The 19,187-nt window shown below is 22.8% G+C and overlaps 1 protein-coding gene and 1 long non-coding RNA gene across 2 annotated transcripts in view; one reads left to right on the top strand and one right to left on the bottom strand.

Annotated features, from left to right (window-relative positions):
• LOC129613007 (histone-lysine N-methyltransferase trithorax) overlaps positions 1 to 19,187 on the bottom strand; it is a 120,428-nt gene that overhangs the window by 67,983 nt on the left and 33,258 nt on the right. The gene's annotated exons all lie outside the window — the stretch shown is intronic.
• LOC129613008 (uncharacterized) lies at positions 1,741 to 19,041 on the top strand. Its single transcript, XR_008697286.1, has 6 exons — positions 1,741 to 1,799; positions 1,874 to 2,281; positions 2,957 to 3,141; positions 9,612 to 9,710; positions 9,769 to 9,985; positions 18,620 to 19,041. It is a non-coding gene; the product is annotated as an uncharacterized LOC129613008 (long non-coding RNA).

Raw genomic sequence — 19,187 nt, 5'->3', positions numbered from 1 at the left:
TCGAAATTCTTTCTTTTGACTGTTACGATAATAATGGACTTAAAGAACCTTCGTGACAGCAATTATTTTATTATATTAATGAAAATACAAAGTGAGAATATAATTTATAATAAATGAAAGAATGAAAAGTGAGAATTTTCTCCATAAGATCTCCAAAGCTTCTCACTTTACAAAAAAAAAAACAGAGTTACCACATATACCCAGTTCCTTAATTGACATTTCAAAAGCTTAATCAAAATTGGAATAATAAACAGGTGATCAACTTTTTTTAAATTTACGAAAATTTTTGAAGATTGTAGTCTACAGAAAGAAAGTGTAAATATGTACTATATGCCACTTTCTAGCATAACTCATGAAATAGCATAACATAAAATCAGTTTTTTTATTTGCATGTATGTAGCTTACCAAATTTAAAGTTTGAAAAGTAGAAAATGTAGCTTACCTGTAAATAAAAAGAAAATTAATTAATTAATTTTAAAATAATAAATATTAATAGATTTTTTATATAAAAGTTTTAATTAAAGTATTTTTGACCAATATATTTTATAATTTTAATTACGAATTTCAGTGCACATAAGGGTTAAATTTACCATTTGTCACACATATTACGTATTTTTGCTACAAAATTTCGGTTTATATACTTCAAATATTAATTTTAAGCATAAATACATGATATCATAATAACAAAGCTAGTTCTTTATAAAAAAAACAAAAAAAAATTATTTTTTATTATTTTTGTAACCAATGGTGACATTTAATAATCTTTTGTTTACAATTTTCTTTTATTTATCATCGACTTAAATATTATAAAATCTAATATAAAAATGTCTCAATAAAATGATAAAGTAAGTATACAACGTATAATGTAATATATGTATATGTATACGTTATATGTAAATATGAATGCGTGTATAACAGTATAAATGAGTAAAAATAACAAAGCTACAGTTACATTTTTTAAGGGTGCAATTGCTACTATAAAATATGATTTTTTATTATGATAATTTTTTTTAAACAAATTTTTTTCCCTTAAAAATTATTAAAATAAATAAACCTAATATTTTCATATGAAAATATTGTAAACAATGAATTTAACATTTTAAGATGTAATTTAGATTTCCGAAAAAGAAAAAAAAACAAAAAATTTACATTTGTTATACCTAAATATGAGTTGATATTTTATGTGCTTAATAAGTATAAAAATATTGAATTTAAGAAAGTAGAGAAATTTTAAGACATTTTGTTAAGTATACATAAATGTTTACTTAATAAGTGCAGCAGTAAAATATAAAAAAACAAGTATACTATATTAAAGACAGGGGTTAAATATCAAATGATAATATTTTTTTATTATATGAAATTTAATATACTTAAATATTAAATACATACACAAATGTATTAGTAGCTTTCCAAATGCAAATAAGAATCTTATATTTTCCGCTTTAAGATAATATGATATTAGAACATTTATATTTATTATGTAAATAAATATTAATTAAATTGTTTATTTATTCGCATATTGAATAAATTTTTTAACAAATATTTTTATTGATTAAAATTCATAAATTTTTTGTTTACACTTACTAATTGACACTTTACAATTTTATTACCAGTTTTTATTTTTTAAAAAAAAAACATGATATGGCAATGCTATTTTAAATAGTCTGCAAATTAGTGTCAAAAATAAAAACACGCCATCATTATTCTATTTTCAATTTTCTACAAAATTTATCGTATCACCGCCACACGATCAATTTGTAAATCGCTTTACTCGATTGGATTTTGCATAGAATTTTATTGTAAGTAACCTCATCAACACGCCATTACAAATTTATGTAAATTCAAGATTTAATTTTTCAAAAATATTTTTCAGAAATAACAAAGGAAGCCCAATTTTTCAAAAGTAATTTTAAGAAGTAACGAAAAATTAATATTGTGTATGAAAAAGTTTTATTTTTAATAGAGAAAATAACCTCATTAATTCTGAAATGGAGGAAGTACTTATTGGCGGAACTGACATGAAATTAAACAGAAATATGAGAAAATTCAATATGAACAGAAAAAAAAGGGGATATAAATCACATAGTACAAGCAAGCACAAGTTCCTGTGTAAATATCATATCAAACCTAGCTCTTAGAATTATTTATGAAGTTAAAAATGTTACATACATATGTACATATGTATGTAATTCTTAAATCAAGATAATTCAAAATTAAATGAACGGAACAAAGTGGTTATGTGAACTATTAAATGAATTTGAAATAGAAATAAGAAGTTTTCGTAAGTACATAATTATACATAAAACCCATGTATGTATGTATATTCGTATGTTATATCTATATACATAATTATATAGATTTAACTCTAAAAGTACAATATTATTATGTCGAAAACCAAAAAGGAAAATATTTTTTAAGCTAATTGTAAAATGCGTAAAAATTCTTTGATATTTAAAATATGTTTTTTTTTTTGTTTCCAAAAATGGAGCCAACAATATACAATAATGGAAAAAGAATTTTTGTATTTTTTCCTTTAAAATGAATTTCTACGACAAAAACTAAACAAAAATACGAAAAAATTTTGAAGAAACAAAAAAATTGATGTATCGATAACATCATTATTGGTCTAATGACTTTATAGGAATGAAAGAATGACAAACAACCAGTTTAAAAATGATGAAATTCTTTCGCAATCAAGATTTTAAAAACTTTTTGGCACTAAAAATATTTTTCAATATTTTGTCTCCTTTTTTTTTATTACATATATTTAAAAAATAAAATTCTTCATAAATATCCAAAGATACGCAAAAAAAAAAAAGTTCTAATACCTATGGTATTTGGTCATTTCTCAAAGGTATTTTTAGGGAAACAAAAAAAGCTATCCCTTTATTCCTTGCTTTTATAGTTTTATTAGATCTAATAAAAATATCTTTAAATTTATTTTTTCTGTTTTTAGGTATTCCTTTTTATTAAATTGCGGAAGGTGTGGTACAAGTCACGAGAATCTAAAATAAAAATGTGGACCAAAACAAATATGTATATGTATATATATTTAGAAGTTCATATTTTATTCAATATTTTTCATAATTAAACAAAGTGATTGTCAGGGACTGCAGTTAACATTTTCAAATTTGGAACAATGTAAGTTATTTTGACTCTTTTTTTTTTTTTTGGTAATTTCTACTAAAAAGCGTTGATTTGTCATATAAAAAATTATTATAGCTAGTAATTTTCTTCCAAAATATCTAAACTACATTTATTCTCAAGCTATTCTAAAATTTATCAAATTTATTTATTGGAAAATTTACTTAAAATTCTCACGTTTTTCAACACAACGAAAAAAGTATTGTCCATTAACACAAAAAATATAATTGACTTGATTAAAAAATAATACGTACTATATAGAAATTTAAGGCTTTGTAGTACGCCTTTTTTACTCAGCTAATGAAAAGACACTAATTAAGAGTCATATCACGTTTTTGAATGATTTTCTCCGATATATCCAGATTTTCCAGAATATATGCGAAATTCAGTTACTTTCCTTTGGAAAATGAAAAGTTTAGGAAGAATTCCAAAAAATTTTACATTAAATATTGACAAAACAAGAAATTTTAATTTGAGTAAAAACTGCAACTAAGAATGTTATGTACAGAGAAAAAGTCTCGGACAATTTAGTTATAATTTTTTATAAATAGAATTTTTAGCTAGAATTTTCTCTCATTACTTTTGTAATGTAAATTTTGTACCTTTCCAAAAAAACATTAACTTTTAACATTTATCAACCGAAAACAACATTTTTTCATTAAGATTTAGTAATATTCAAAATCGCATTTCTACTGTAGATACACAAGTGCATGAATGTACATATGTATTTCGAATAGCCTTCATATTCCGTTTTTGATCATTTATAACGTTCTTTTAATTTTTCTTTAAAAAAAATACAAAAATGATTAATTTCCAATGATTATTACTGCTGCCAGATTTTTGAAAATATTTTTTTTGTTATTTAAATTTCTGATCACATATTTCATTAGAATTAATTCAACAGTTAACATTATTACATTATGTAAGCATACCCCAGTACTTAAAATAAAATAAAAAATAATAATTTTTTTCGACATTTTTTTTACATCAATAAATTGTGTGGTTTTATATTAAACCACATTTGAAGCATCCTTTTTTAATTGTCATTTTTTTATTTTATTACCATTATTTAAAAAAATAATACAAGTGGTTACATATGAAGTTTTTACATTTTTTATAATAATTTTACAGTTTTTTTTTTTAAAAAAAAAAGAGCGTTAAAATTAAAATTAATAATAGAAGAAACGTACCGAATTTTAATTCAATTTTCCAATTCAAAAAACGTGAAGGTTATTTTTTATAACAGACAATCTATACATATTAAATAAGCGGAAATTTAAAAGGAAACATAAAAATGATTCAATAAGAATGAAAGAACTTTCACTACATTAAAGAAGGAAGCAAAACATACAAAACAAACAAACTAAAAAAAAAGTTTTTGTAAAAGAGAATTTTTGAATTAAACTGTTATACCTATGTATAAAAAGAAATTTAAGTATGTAATAATAGTTTATGTAATAAATTTTATTATAATTTATTCCGATAGATTTCTCTAATATTTTTATATACGCAAATTAATTTTCCAACGCTCGTCATCTTAATTAATAGATATTTACATAAATTAGTTTTACTCTTGTATAACAGAAATTTAATATAGAAAAACTTTTTATTCACAATTAATTCTCAATTAAGCTTTTCTATTTAATTAACGAGCGCATTAATTATTGTAAAATAATAAAATATTTATGAATGATTTTTGAACCACATCCTGAAAGAGGTTAAAGAAATACTATGTTAGGATGCAAACAACTCTTGTTTAGTATTTATAGAAAAAGCTGTTTATAAAAAAAAATTGTATCCATACTCATTCTAATAACTTTAGAAAATTTATTTTTTTATTATTATAAACAATATGCATAAATGACACGTGTCACATCTTTATATAAAAAACAAAAATTTTTATATCATTTCGGAAATACTGACAAAATATTTTTTAGTTGCTCCCTCTAATGTTATAAATGTGAAAGCAATTATGTAATATTCAAATTTTTTTTTGAATGCAGTAAAATAATTATTTAAAAAAAATTCAAATAAAAGTATGACAAGCTTTTAACTTGTTTAACCACATCACATGTTCTTTTTTTTGGTCTTTTTTTCGTTTTATCAACTTTTCCTTTTTTGTTTGTTTTATCAACGCTCCAAGGATACATGCAAATACATTTTCATGTATTAATTTAAAAGGGTTAAAAACTCATAAAAAACTCAATCCAATTACCTACACAATATTATTATGACAAACTTTAATGCATACGACAAGCATGTTTCTTTATCAAAATACTCAAAAAGATATAAAGGAAAAATACATTGAAATATTGAAAAAGTAAAAAAACAAAACCCAAAATCCAATTCTCCTTATTTTAAATTTATTCCAAAAAAAAAAAAAATTAACAAAATGCAATTGAGCACAAAATAATAAAAATGCAGTCCTTAACGTGATAATAAAATGGTCATTAGTTAGCCATTAGGTACAAATTGTTACAACAAAAATATTTTTTTTTTCTCTCTTCAACTTTTATATATATATATCTCCTTCTCTCTTCTTAATTCTACGGTTATTGTTGAATATAATTATTATTACTAAATATTCCGTGTTTGAACATATGTCTACACATTTATTCTGTGCAATATTGCTTGTGCTGTTGTTGTATTCATTATACTAATTAATATTAATATGTGAGAGAAGTAGGTACAATAATTTCAAAACAATTTTCATTTCATGATTATGTTACAAAATGTGACATTTTTTAAAGTAAAAATAAAGAAAAAAAAAGCAACACAAAAATAAAAGTAAGCAATATTATATAGTGTCAAAAATTTACATAATATACAGACAGTAAGCATTATGCATACATAAATAGTATTCTCATCATAAATAAATTTCATGTTCATACAAAATGTATTACAGAAATATAGCGTAGAAATAAAGTATTCTATTCCGAACAATTTTAATTTTTCAGAAAGTGAAATTTTTGTCGAAACTTTTGTAAAAAGTACTTTGCATAATTTCTATGTCATGTAACTAATATAAATATTTTTTATATCATGATGTATTAGTATTGTTAGTGCTCTGGCAAACGTGTAATTTGTAGTTTTGCAATTACTGCTTGATTCAAATAATCATACATATTATACACAATTAAATTCTATATTCCATCATTGTAAATTAATTTTTTCAACTACAAGTTGCTATCAGTTGCAACCTGTTTGATTGCTTGATTGCTTGAATGAAATCATACAGTTGCACATTATGTACGGTTTTATAATATGAAACTAATGGAGCCCATATAAACAATCAGTGAATGTAAAATCGAGTCTTTATAATCATTTTAATTGATTTTTATTTTGAAAACTTAATACATACTTAATTTTAATATAATATGACAAAATGAATATGGATAAAAGTTAATTATTTAAAAAAAGAAAATTTATTTAAAATTATAATTAGACTTTTCATTTAATAAACTCTATCGTATAGGAAGTTCTTTGAAATTCTTATTTCTGTAATTATTTATGAGATCCAAATAAGGTTAAAAATTATGATTTAAAAAGTTAAAAATCAAAATTGTTTCAAACATTATATTCAATAGATCTTTAAACAAATTAATGAAAGAACACTTGAAATATGTATTATAAATTATTTTCCTTCTTTATTCTACAACAATTTCCTGAAAAACTTTTCACATTTTCCCTTGGATAGGAAATTAATTTTCTCAAGAAAAATTGTGATACAACACATTTATTTTACCATACCGAGTCATACTATACACATTATGTGTATATACAATAAAAATAGAAAAGAACTAATTAAAATCATTCAAAAATCAAATTAACTTTAATGTTATTAAATTTTCGTTTTATTTCATTTTATAATAATATAGTAATGGAATGTATATGAATGTTATTTATTTATTTCATTAATTACATGAAAATGGGGTTAGAATAATACTGTTTACAATATGTTAGTATGTTGGTTGTACGTATGGAAGATAATAATAATAATAACTATTTATATACGTAGAGACAATATTATTAATGTAACATCTTCTTTATTATGGAAAAATGATGATCCTTGAAATTGAATATTATAAAATTCAAAATTTTACATAAGTTTTTATATTTTTATAACAAGAGTAAAATTAATTGATTTAAAAGTTTGTGTATTCTTTCTTGGTTTTGATTTAGTTCGGTTCAGTGCAATAATTTCAAATTAAAAGTTATCTATATAAAAATAATTAATTTACATAAATACCCAGTTATTATTATTATTTACTTTTGCGAGTAGATTAATAAATTTAAATATTTCGATAAGAAATGTTTAGTTTAAAATACGTAATTGAGATAAATAAAAAAAAATACGTGCAAATAAATATAGGAATGTAAGGGTGGATTAAAAATAATTAAAAAAGAAAGTTGCCATTTTGTTATGAGATTTTATTTCAAAGTAGAATGTTACGTTATTTCTAAATAAAATAATTGTAATTCTACTACTTTTGACATAAAAAAAAGCAATTAATAGCACACACCCCAAAGCGAGAATTCAGTTTTTACAAAATATGTTTTTGAAATTATGATTATTACATTTTTTATTGCTAGTAATCTAAAAGGAGTTTGAAAAGATATAAATCTGTAACTTATCTCAATCTTAAGAGAGTGACGCAGATTCTTAAATTCAGAGCAGCCGTCGTTTTGGCTGCAAACGGGGCGCTTTTAGCTTCTTCAATTTGGTTTAAATAATAAATGACTTTAATTCGGATCTACATATTATTAACATTTTCTTTGATGAATGTCAAAGACTGAGATATTATTTGTTCTTACAAAAACTTTTGCCCAGTGAAATTTTTTATGATAAGGTCCCCTGTAGAAAATATAGCTATATAGCAGCAAAATATTAAAAGTAATTGTCATTTGTATTTTAACATACAAGTGCTACTCTAAGAATATTTGCATTATAAAATACGAAACCCCATTTTAAGTATAGAAGCTGCCGTTTCTTATTTATAATATGTGTATCTGTATTATATTGTAAACGGGTAATAATAATTAAATTGTACTACAACCATTTCCTATTTTCTCTTGTTCAACTCAATTTTGGGAACTTTTTTTTTATTTAAGTGTAAATGATTATTAAAATATCATACAAAATTTAAACAAGAATACATTTTTGCCTAAACCATACAAATACATTACTTTTATACTTAATGTTCTATTTATAAAATTTCTGTTTTTCTAAATTTTGCAAATCATTTAATAATATAATAAATATTCTGATCACGTTACTGATCACTACCACTATATTTATTTAAATTCATTAGATATGTATACCTGATCACATTGCAATGACATATTATTTAAAAAATAAATAAAAAAAAATACCTCAAAAAAAAACTTACAAAAGAATTCAATTAATTATTAGACTAATAAAAAAGTAGTAAAAAATAATAAAAACATGAAATAAACATAAAAACTCCTATAAATATTAAGAGATTTTTAGAGTATTTTTTTCCAAAAACAAAAATAAGCAAAAATACCTTCTTCATCAAATTTAATGGCTTTTTAACAGATAAAGAAACAAAAAATTTCAAAATATTTATTCTATATCAAAATGCAATAAATTCAGTGAAAAAAAATATTAATGAAAAACATAAAATATGATCACCTAATCAAGTGTTATAAATAATAATGTAGTATATAATTTACAAAAAAAAAAACAGAGAACCCTACTTTAATGTTTATTTAAAATTAATGCTTAATCATAATAACACACAATTCGTTAAAAAATGAAAAACAAAAAAAAAGAAAAATAACGAGAATAGTTTGAGCCGACCGTTTCAACTCTATGATACCCTTACGGATGAATTGTTATCCTATGAGTTGTATAATAATCGAACAACTGTTTCATATCAGAAGACAATTTTTGTACAGCTCGTTTTTCATATTCAGTGCTGTCAATTCGCGAGAAATTTTCATTTTTTCGGGAAATGCAAAAGCAGTCTGTTAAATTACTCAAATTAGTTTTATATTAATGTTTAATAATATTAATGAAATTTTTACAATAACGTTAATGCATATTTATTATAAGAGCTTATATAAACAATGCTTTCAAGTTTAATTCAATACTGAACAAGAATATATGCACATATATGATTATATCGCAGTTATTTCTATATGACAGTTATTTCTCGACATTACAAACCCAACAGTAAATTTATGATACTCTTCCAACATCCGTTCGTACAGGTACACAAAAAACGAATGCTTATATTAATTTTTAGACAGAAATTTAATGTTTGTCATCGAGGATAAAAATATTGTAGACGTACTTTCACATACATACATTATTTTTGAACTTGACTCATCATTCAAACAAAAAAAATGAGAAATGAAAAAAGGTTTACAGCAAAACATGACGAATCTATTTCATTCCTTAATTACAATATAAAATATCGAATAAAAATTTTTTTTTCCAGAAAAGGAAACAACTGGACTGACATATTGTAATGATCATGTTAAGATTACATCTTTTTAAATGTACTTTTAAACATACTTACATTTAATGACATGAGGATGTAAAAAATAAAAATTTGTTGATCTATTCTTTGTTTTTACCTTATTTTTCCTTTTTAGTGAATCAAACAAGAAGTTGAGATGGGGAATCTGCTGTTAACATGAGAAACACAAATAAGAAGATGACCACTCAAAAAATTATAAGAATGAAAAAGAACAAGAGCGAAAAATGTAAAATAAAGAACTTGAGTTCTTTTTACAAATAAAAAAAAAAAGATGACTTGATCTTGAAACCACTTGATTATCAGCACTAAAATATTAAGAAGTGAGCAAACAGGTAAGAAAATATTTGTTTATAAAAGGTTTTGTATGTTTTAAGGTAGATTTTTGATGATAGTGTACTTGAAAATTGTACCCTCAAACAAGACACCACAAAAAAAAAACATATCAGTAGTTTTGTTTTCGTTTTCTTTGTGTAAAAGGTTAAAAAAGTTAAGTAGTTTGTTTTTTTTTCAAAGGTCTTGTTTTTTTCTTCTAACTTTTGTGCTTTTTAGGCTATGTATTTGTTTTTTAAATTTTTTACAACAGTAAAAATAAAGTAGCCATAACTGATAGGTTTGTAGACAAATAAAAATCAAAATATTTGATTAAAATTTTTGAGGGATATGCCCCCACAAAATAATTATAACCTAAAAATTATGAAATATAGATTACCACTTTATCATATGTATAATAAACATATATAACCAAAAACATATATTCATAAATATTTATAATAGAAAAAAATTTTGAGAATAATAGACATTAGATACCCGGCTCGTATCTTTTCTATAAAAAAAAATATTTGATATTAGTTTAGGATTATTTGAATTGATTTAAAGGTAAATGAAAAAGAAAAAAAAAGAAAAATTAATTATATATTTAGTTTAGAAATCGGAAATTATTAAAAGAAATGATAACATGTTGTTAATGAAATCAAAATATATAATTTAAAAAAAAAAAAACAAGTTGAATGATAGGTAATTGAATTTCTTTCTATGGAGAAAGTTTGATTTGATAGTTGAGATTTTATAAATTTTGTGATTGTGCCATTTAAACGTTTCTATGTATTTCCTTTCACTCATTAAAAATCACTCATTACAAGTTAGAGATTTACATTAAGAATGAATTTATATATATTCGGGGATGACGCGAGTTAATCAAGCGAAGCTATGCTATATACATACCTTTTTCTCGAAGAGCTTCGTTTTTTTTTTCGAATATTCATTTGGATTATACGCTATACATATACTTATGTATAAACAAAATTCTCGGGACATCAGTGTTGATTTCATTAGTGTACTTATTACGAGATAAGTCTTCGAGATACGACATCTAATATGACATTTCGTGTTACGACATTATATAAATTTGGAGCATTTTTATTCGGCTTGCGACATTATTCCTGATACGACATTAAAAATTAAAAAAAATTTTTTAACAGATTTTACTGTTTTTTGAATAAAACTCTATACCGAATTCAGTTATAAGACAAGAAAGATTAAAGTACATTATTTCAATAGTGAACTTTTTCTATTTAAAAATACTAGTCAGTAGTTAAAAATACGAATATCCACTTAATCAGAGTTTATTTAATTTATTTTTGTCACAAAATTGAGTTTTTTTTTTGTTTTAAAAAAACAGGTCAATTATATTATAAAATAGTTTGTCTAATTCACTTTTTATTTTCATACATTCCTTATCCTCCTCAAACGACATTTCGATTTCGATATAAATTTCTGGAACCAAAAATGTCATATATCGAGGACTTAGTGTATTTTAAAAGTGACTGCCAAATATTTTGAATTAGAACTTAGAAATCAGAAGTATATGGCTTATAAAGACTTTTAGAGTAAGAAGTCGAAAGTAAAGACTTGTATAGTTATGGTAGAGGCAAAAAATGAAGCATTTTTACGAATATTAATGAATTATGGTTATTAAATTAATACTTCTGTTCATTTATAAAATTCTTAATGAGCCCTACTTTTTTATATTTTCATATTTTGTATGAAAAACGTACAATACAATTTTTTTGAAAATTATTAATCTTGTGCCTTCGTATTATTTTAACAGATTATATTTATTCCCAAAAAAAAAATCATATATTTCTGCAAATCATTAAATTACTTAATTTAAAGGTGTTTACTTCTCGCTACTTCTATTTAATTTTTCATAGATTTTTTTTTACTTATAAATTATAAATATTTATGAAATAATCAAATATTTTCATTTATGATTATTATAAAATAGTTGGTTTTATCACCCTAAATTTTAATCAAATCACAAAATCGTAATTTTTTTTTCTTTGGTAAAATTAAAATCTAAACTGTTAAATAAATTATAAAATATAGAATATAACAAATTGTTTGTGTTTAAACTGTTAAAAATAACAATTTGTTTTAGCCCTTTTCATCTTTTCACCACCATTTTGTTAAAGAGTTAAATACCCATAATCAGAAATTATTTTTTTCTTTTCAAAAAATGTAATGTGCGTTTTTTCGTTCAATGCAGTTCTTCTTCGTTATTCATATAAATAAAGTAAATAATATTAACATTTTTACCCCTTTTTCTTTTTTTGTTAGTACTATACAGTAAAGGTGTGTATAAATATGTAAATATCTACAATATATAAGTATATTATATAAAAAATAATATTATTGTACAAACAAATGTGAAACACAATCGCTTAATTTTACCTCCTTATTTAATTTTTACTATCGAGCATAGAATACGAAATGGTCTATTAAATACTACATTCAAGAAAAAATATGACTGGAAGCGAAATTTTTTACGCTTTTAACATTGTATAATAAAATAACTACAGTATCGTTGCAATAATCCGGACACTTGATAGTTCAGATAACACGGTAATTCGAAAACAAAAATTGACTCGTAATTGGTATTTTTAATATCTAGGCAATAATAAAATTTTGATTCCAATAATATTATCTCTGGAAATAATTTTTTTTTTGTTGCGAAAAGTATAAAAGCAAGTGTTACAAGCAAAAGTTATTACTGTTACTGCTAATGTTAACTTTGTCGCATCTTCTTTAGAATTCTTCATACAATCCTGGAAATCTTATACACATAAAAATTTGTGATTTAAATTTTAGATTTTGTTGGCAATTTAGTTTTTCAATGATTATTATATTTTAATACCAATTGGAATGAAAATCTGTAAATTTGATAATATATGGAAACCAATTAATAATTCGGAAAGGTTCTGGTCTCTAATTGTTCAAATTTTCGCGACGATACTGTTCATAAAAGTCAGTAATGTACTTTTTTTTTATTGTGCTCACATCTTTTGTATGACTCTTCTATTTTTATTCTATTAATAAATTTAACAATTGAAAAATATATTTGCGAAATTTTATTATAGAAAATGAATAGAAAAATAACATTTAAAATGGAAAAAATTGAATTGTAACATTTTTCAAATAAAAATTTATTCTCTATTTCAAAAGAAAAAATGATTTTGTTATAATAATGCAGTTAAAATTGTGCGTAACACGAAATTGTTTCCTGCTGAAATCATCAAAAATTATTAAATTTTTTCTAGACCAAAGTCAAAACAAAGAAAAAGTGGCAAAAAAAGCAAAATATTATTAAAATTTCTTATGTTCACATTGCTTTTGATTTATTTCAATGATTATTGCTTTTTTTTTGTTTAAATATAGAAAAATAATCTCAATAAAATTGGTGCATAAACATTTAAGTTACAATGTTGTTGCTTGATAATCTTAAATTGCTAGTTAAAAATTCATTTTTTTTGCTCACTAAATCAAAAATTTCGTATATTAAATAAAATTTTGAGATTTAAAAATTTTGAAATTTTATAAATTTTTTGAAAGAACAATTTTAATCCGAATGGTAGCTGAGGAAAGCAATAATGTTTTGATGGGTTTTCTGAAACTGTAGAGTTTGTGTTAAAAAAATTTTAATGAAAATCTTAATTTACCAAATTTTCACATCTCTATACTTTGAGTAGTTTTGTAGTATGAGTTCTTTCTAATTTCGATTTAAAAGAGTCATGCACAAGTTTCTCAAAAGAGAATCTAAATTTTGCATAAATGATTTTTGTTAATAGAGCCAAGGTATTGATGAGCCAAAAAGAATACCGAAATAGTGAAAACAATGATGACTATTGCCAAAATTCTAATTTACAATTTTTAATTTTAATTTAATTCTTTGATAAATTTTATTATTAACAAAACTTCTTATTTTAGGGAACTTCTTCCATATTAACATACCCGCTCGGATTTCATAAAGAAAATCTATCTCTTTTCAATATTAGAGGTTTTGAATTGTGTTGTGTTGTGGACACTAGAAGCTTTCAAAACATTTTTTTTCCTAACACTATTGTTGCAAATTTTTGAGAACTTTAAAACAAAGTTCTATTAGAAAACTTAAATCAGTAATCACTAATGATTGTTTGATTTCACCTTATTTTACAAGTAATGATAAAAATTTTTAGTCGACTAAATTTTACTAAATTTTTAGAAGAATCTAGATGTAAAATATATAAATTGGATTTAGAATTTATTCTTTTTAACTTGCATTATGTTGGTTAAACAAAAAAATACCACATTTACAATTAGATATGGATAGTGAACATAAATTGAAAGACAATGTTTTAACGTTTACACCTTAAAAAACAATACGCTGTTAGAAGAAAAATAAATTGTTTTTGACATTCGAATAATGTAATTTTAGTAAAACGATAATATATAATTAAATTTTGGTAAAATAAAATTTGATTTTATCATCTAAAATGATTTAAATTAGTGAAAATAACCAAAATATATTATGTAATTCAAAATTAGTTAAAGCATTCTTTAAACACAGAAAATTACTTAAACTTTTAACTAGCTATGTAGAATTTTTGATAAGATCATTTTGAATAAACTCTCATATACCTACAAATATAAATGGTTATAAAACCCATAATTTAAGTATTTACATAGTGTGACTAAATTCCATTATTTTATTGTTTCTTTAAATTTAACATTTAATTTCTTGAATCAAATGATATGATAATGATCAGTTTAGATGACACTTTAAGTAAATTTACTATTCAATTAATTCATTCTCTTATAAGTTTGTTTAATTGAACAACTAATTTTATATTATGGATGGTGCGATATGTTCCAACAAAAGTTCATATCTTATTTTTGAATAATATGCTAAAAATTAAATATAAGCACAATGCTCTAATTATATTATGAACCCTGTTAACCCTTACAGAATAATCAACATTTTGTAAAGAGATTAAAATAAAATTGTTTATAAAAGTATTCGGCTGTGTATTGAAACATGTCATATTTACAACTTCGTAAAAATTTTTGCCATTGTGAAAATTTTTAAGTGCCATGAAATATTTTCAAAATGAAATGAAATTCTGAGATTTTAAAGCTTACTCTTTCCAAACAATTGAGACTTCCAGAAAAATCAAATAAGACCCTGTTAGATATTGAATTAAAAATTCTTATGAAAAACCTAATCATTCAATTGAAAATTAATATTTCTAAGCGTCTCAATTTCACTAACCTATAAAGAAGAAACCGTTTGACTGATCAATATTATTAATTTTTATTTAAAAATTTTATACTCGTAGAAATTACAGAAAACTCTTTGAAAATCATTTTGGAGAACAAAATTAAAAATGATAAAATAACACGGTTATTTTTAAAATTTACATTCAAAATATATGTATGAAAAGAGTGTTAATAAAGAAATGTGATACTTTGGAAAAAAAAAGTTAATATTTATTGCAAAAATAAAAAAAAAACTTAGAACGTTTAATTTCTTTATTATTGTTTTTTTTTTTTCTTAATTTTTAATTCTTAAAAATATAATAACATGAAATTGATACCATCTCTTCTTAAAAATATTGAAAAGGATAAGACAAAAACCCATTCATTCAGGCACATTATTGCTGCTGATGCTACTTTTGCTGCCTGCTAAACATATCAATCGTGTCATTTTCTAAATGAAGCGTAAAAAAATCAATTAACAAAAGGGAGCGTAACATAAAGATTATTTCTTTCGAATAAAATTTTTCAAAAAAGCAAAAATTTTTATAATTCACAGGATGTGTTAAAATTATTGATTCGAAAAAAAATAGAAATTTAAATTTGTCAAGTTTGAACTCTAAAATGACATGTAAAGGAGTTTAGACAATTGTTTGAGTTTTTCCATTTTTTACGATCACAAATCATATTTAATTTTAAAACAATTTACAGAAATTTAGATCTACTGAACAAATTGCCGATTTAACAAAAAAATGCCACTGTGCAGAAAGTATTCGCCAACTTTAGTTGTATGCCTCATTTTTCATTAAAACTTTGAAATTGAAAGATTAATTATAACACTGAAATTGTCAGTCTGTTAAAATTAGCCACTAATTGAAATTATATACATAGATATTTATTACTACGTGATTATTTCTCCTAAATTTCATTTTTGCATCAAACATAGGTATTTGATACACTGTCAAGAGTATGTTTTTTAATAACATTTTACAAAGTATCAAGGGTCTCAATTTATTTTTGACATTTTGTCTTCGCAGAAAATGTGTGTTGCAGTAACGCAACTAAAAAAAATTTTTTTTGAGTTGAGTATTTGAAACGATCTATCTATCATACATTCATACCATTTTTCTCTCGTAAATATACGCAAATTGTTTTCATAAAATGAGTTGTGCTATGAAACATTAGAAGTAACTTCGTTGTGCTATACAAAATCTCGTAATAGTAGTACTAAAAACTTCAAGAAAACCCTGTATATAATTTAAATATGCATATTATATTTTGTATGTCATATTCAAAAGGAACCTCATTCATATACATATACGAAATTTTTAAAGTTGCCTGAAATTTATCTGAAATTAATATCAAATATCTTTTACATAATTAACCATATTATTATTGACTTACTGAAGCTGATCTCTTGCTAAATTTTTTTTTCTTTTTTAGTTTTGTGTAAGGAAGAACGAGGAGCATATTTAATGATCAGTATCCGTATATAATTAATAAAATTGTATGCATATTATATACAGAAATTAACATAATAATAATAATGGTATATAATAATATTCAAGTCAATTTCAATTAAAATAAATGTCAATTTTTCTACTGGTTTTGGTTTTTTGGTAACATAGGAAAAAAAAACAATTTTTAAAGAATTTGTTTTTTGTATACATAGCTAGTTATTGTACAGTTTTGAAACCAGAATTTGAGATTCAAAAAAAAAATAAAGGTTACAAAAAATATTTAACCAGAAGGAAAAGAAAAACAAAATGGGTTTAATTAAACGAATTCATATTATATTGATATTATAATCTAAATAAGAAATAGGATATTTTAGAAATAAAATATTTCAAGAGTTGTTTCTGTGTACGGATTAAATATTGCTGTTAAAAAGTAGCTAAGCTTAAAATTCTTGGAAAAAAAATATTATAGTTTCATAGTTTATTCTTTATAGTAATAAAAATTAAAAGAAATTGAATATTTTTTATAACTAAATTTTACAAAACAAATTTCTATGATTTATAAAAATTTTCTTGAAATACAAATTATAAACATTGTTGTGTTTACACAACCGAAGGATTAATAATTTTTCTTTTGAGACCGGATTTAATACTCTCATACATATGATATGAAAATATTTTTCAAAAGGTTTATAATATTCTATTTTTAATTTCCCAACTACAATATTTTAAATTCATATTATTCCACTATTAATTTATTCATTATTTTTATAACCAACATAACCTTAAAAAAAATACACCCGTTCAAATGGTATTTTTCGTGCACTCAATTACACAACATTATCACAATTTGTCATTTATGTTGTCATTTGTGTTTTCTTATTATTTTTCAATTCGAATAATCTTGTATATAGTGTCAAAACAATTTTTATATATTTTATGTACATATATAAAAATCTGATTGATTTCAGTCTTCGCAGAGATATGGTCGATTGATCCCTTAACATAATTTCATAAAAATTACGTTTGACACTCTTCATATATAAAAGAATTTCCCATTCCTATCAAAAAAAAAAAAATATTGTAGAAAATTGTGATCTGATTAAAAAAACAAAAAGCCTGAAAAATAGAAAATCCTTTATCATTGTTTATATTTTTGTGATCAATTTCAAAGAAAAACATAAAATTATTACTTACTTATAAATGCATGTGATACCCCCTAACAAATTATCAAAAAAAAAATTTGGAATATTTAAAAAAAAATTTTTTAATCCCAAATAAACGTAAATATTTTTTTTTTATTTAACTTGCAATATATGTAATGTCCTCATATTAACAAAATGCAAAAAAATAATAATAAAAAACAAGAATTTTTAATTCTAAAATCCTTTTAAGAAAACAATTGAGAGACGTCCGTGATGCCGAAACTATTAAAACTCAATTATAACATATTGAATTTCAAAAAAAAAAAAACTCGACATCCTAATTTCCAATTCGATCACATTTATATCATATATAAACGAACTAAAAAATATAGAGGGTTAGCCATTATCTTATATGCTTTTATACAGTATACGTACTCGTAACGTACATAAACATAAATCAGTCAGATAAATTTTATAAGCGGAACTCAACTGAAATTGAATAAATTTAGTTGAGTAAATCAAAAATTTTAAATCTGCGTTTTTGCTTTTTAAATCTAATTTTTTGGTACAGTTCAAAAGTTTTCAACACATTCTCAACTTCAATATTAGAAAAAAAGTGTGCTTATTGATTTTACTTAAAACATTTAAAAACATTTTCGTTCATTCTTCTGCCTGTTTACACCATTTAAGGTTTAAGAGATTTGTAAATTTTATATCTTTTAGGGTCGAAAAATATTGACAAATTTAAAACAAGATTAACATATAATTGAAAAATTAACTTTACTATTTATTTTAGAAAACCAGCCATTAAAAAAAATCCTAGGATAAATTACAAACCTGGACAACAAACATACAGATTAATATGGAGAAATGGTTCCGATTTCCGATTATGAATGCCTTCTGCGAGGAAAATTTGTAAAATATTTTGTAAATTAATTTACAAATTATGAGGAAAATTTTTGTGCGAACTAACTCTTAATGTAACTAATTTAGGTAACTTTCTCAAATTGGCGTAAAATAACCAAAATTATGGCAATAATTCTACAAAAAAATTTCAATAATTTGTAAACTGCATATTAAAACTTTTGATTCGCACTATGTATGCTTGTAAAAATACAATGTATTATAAAACTTGTGTGGCGTTGCACTAAATATAAACAGGAATATAAATGACAATTTGTTATAAATACATTATATATGAAAATATGTAAAGGGAAATGCCTCTGGAATTTAATATATCCTTTTTATAATAAAAAATATGGATTTAAGATGTACAACCATACATACTTATGTTACATACATAAATATCTAAATCAAATAACAATTTATAAAAAAAAAATGTTACATATATTATAATATGCAAG

Source organism: Condylostylus longicornis, unplaced genomic scaffold (assembly GCF_029603195.1).
Source record: "Condylostylus longicornis isolate FDR11 unplaced genomic scaffold, ASM2960319v2 ptg000080l, whole genome shotgun sequence".
NCBI classification, from domain to species: Eukaryota; Metazoa; Arthropoda; class Insecta; order Diptera; family Dolichopodidae; genus Condylostylus; species Condylostylus longicornis.
Note: the sequence above shows the minus strand (reverse complement) of the source record. Positions and strands in the feature narration are given on the sequence as shown.